Genomic DNA, 2,525 nt, shown 5'->3' with positions numbered 1-2,525 from the left:
TTTAAAGCATATGATCAATTAAATATTCATGTTTAAGATTATAATAACATTATTATATATATTTTTAATATTAACATAACATTATAATAACATTATCTTATATATAATATATAATATTATATTATTATATATATTATATAATATAATTATATATAATATGAAAAAATATTATATTAACATTTTAGATAGGATTGGAATATTCAAAGAGTTAAAATTAATCAAGAAATTAGAAAAGAGAGGTGGAGAAAAGGAAATTTTACATTAAGGTACATGCACGAATATTCTGTAATTTTCCTTAAAATATTGTTATCAAAACAAAACTTGTGAAAAGTTAAGTCGGTGCCTCATACGTTGCCTCAAAATTTCAGAAAATTCAAATTTCCCTCTGTTATGCAATTAGCGCCTCTTATACGCTGCCATTTCACTCTGAACAATGACTAAAATCATCAAATGTGCATCACATCTAACACTACCGCCCCTATTCCATTCTCTATCTCTCTCTCTCTCTCTCTCTCTCTCTCTCTCTCTCTCTCTCTCTCTCTCTCTCTCTCTCTCTCACTCCCTTCCTTTTTCTTCTCCAAACTGTTTCTAACTCTTATTTTCGTTCTCGGCTGACTCTTACCCTCTCTCACACCCTTCGTTTCCCTTGTGATCTATGGGTGCTGCGAATTTGGAAATCTTCCAGATTACTATATGGTCTTCCACTCCACACGCTGGTAAGCAGTTTTCCCTATTTTTCTCTTTCTCTCTCTTGCAATTTCATTCCTTATTTCATGTAGTTTCCCCCTCGCACAGTTCCAGATTTCAGGGGTGCTTTGTTCATAAGTCGAGGGAACGGGTGGTCGTTGAAGCCATCATCGTACAAAGGTAGGATTTCCCTTCTCATCCCGATTCCAACAGATCTTAGTTTCTCTCTATTTTTCACTGCTGTGATTTTCTTTTGGAGAATTGGGTGGTGTCATCTTCAAGTTCACGTTAGATAGCAAGGAGAAGCCCATCTCTCGCTCGTCTCGCGCTGGCCTTCAGGTCTGGATGTCTCTCTCTCTATCTCTGTATCTCTGCTTCTTTAACTTCTATGTTTCACTCTATTTATCTCTATCTCTCTCATCTCGGTCTTTCTACTTTCACCCTTTGCCTTGACGTTTCTTTCTTTCTCCGTATAAAAATAAAACAAATCCATTATTCCAATTTTGGGATTCCTGGGTTTCTCTTGTTTATGTCACTTTTTCCTTTGTAGGAGAAAAGGTTGTTGAAAATAGTGAGAAATTATTATTCCTATCGAATTAGTTGGCCTCCCTACAATTTTCTGACTTGGGTTAGGTGGTATTTTTCATTTTCTAAGCACCCAAACAGGATTTAGTGTCGGATTCTTCACTGTTGGAAAGAGAAAATTGTCAGATGCCTTGAAGGTTTAAGACACATTTGAGATATGTTTACCTTCTAGGTTTAGGACACATTTGGTGTCCCATTTTTTTCTCCATTGCTGGTTCTCTTGATACGGATTCTTGTAGTTTAGTGTTTATTGTCCTAGTATGAATTTTTTGTGAGAGTAGTTGAGAAAAAACTTAAAGGGCACATTTGGTAAGTGAAAATGTTTGTAATTTTTGAGAATTCCTGTAAAAGTTTCTAAGTTTCTTTTGTATTGGGTTTATGAGAGTGAGTAGGTAGAATTGGAAAGTTGTTTGGATTAAATTTATGAGATCTTTTTGTTTTTGTTTTTGTGTTTACTTTTCAAGTAAACTAAGGCAAGTGATCAGATGAATTTCCTCTTGAGAAATAGAAAAAAGGCTAGATGCTATTGAGATTGCTTTGTAATATATGTTTATTGTTTCAAGCTGTTTTTGTGCCTAGGCATGGTTTAGGCATCTCATGGTATTACTGCCCTTGGTGAACCTACCAATGTGAACCTACCAATGTGGGCAACTTGTGGAGTTATTGGATCAATCTTGGTGGTCCTTTGCTTGTTTTGGGTTGGTCTGGTAGAAGAAGAACTACCCATGAAAGAAATGGTCGGAAAGCTAACGACAAACACAATGTAAAGTAAAATAATTATCCATGAAGAAGAGCTTTCATGTAATGTGATTTGTGTTTTTTTTTTATTATTATATGAATAACGATCCATTATATCATATTTATTATATATTTTTATTATGGTATATCATATTATTGGTGTGTTTTAAAGGTTGTTAATTAATGCAATGTGCTGGCAACATTTTTGTAGTAGCGTTTATAATAACACCGTTAATTTACAAAATGTGCCAACAATGAACTAGTGGGGGCGTTTACATTACGTTGTTAATTTATGCAATGTGGTGGCAACAAACTCATGGTGGCATTTAGATAAACGCCATTAATAAATTCAATGTGTCGTTAACGTACTATTAGTGGCATTTAAATAAACACCGTTAATTTATATGATGTGCTAACAACGTAATGCGTTGGCGTTTATGTTAACGTCGTTATTTTAAAAATTAGCGTTGTTTAGATAAACGCCGTTAATAAATTTGCCAAAGTACTATTAGTGG

The 2,525-nt window shown here is 34.1% G+C and overlaps 1 long non-coding RNA gene across 2 annotated transcripts; it reads left to right on the top strand.

Moving 5' to 3' along the window:
• The first annotated feature begins 517 nt into the window (after positions 1–517).
• LOC122282677 lies at positions 518–2,129 on the top strand. Of its 2 annotated transcripts, XR_006230442.1 has the most exons (3): positions 518–716; positions 796–1,026; positions 1,852–2,129. It is a non-coding gene; the product is annotated as an uncharacterized LOC122282677 (long non-coding RNA). The 2 variants fall into 2 exon arrangements; XR_006230441.1 differs by having other exon boundaries at positions 796–2,129.
• Positions 2,130–2,525: the final 396 nt, after the last annotated feature.

Source organism: Carya illinoinensis, chromosome 11 (assembly GCF_018687715.1).
Source record: "Carya illinoinensis cultivar Pawnee chromosome 11, C.illinoinensisPawnee_v1, whole genome shotgun sequence".
Taxonomy (NCBI): Eukaryota; Viridiplantae; Streptophyta; class Magnoliopsida; order Fagales; family Juglandaceae; genus Carya; species Carya illinoinensis.
This window is presented reverse-complemented; position numbering and strand designations above follow the sequence as displayed.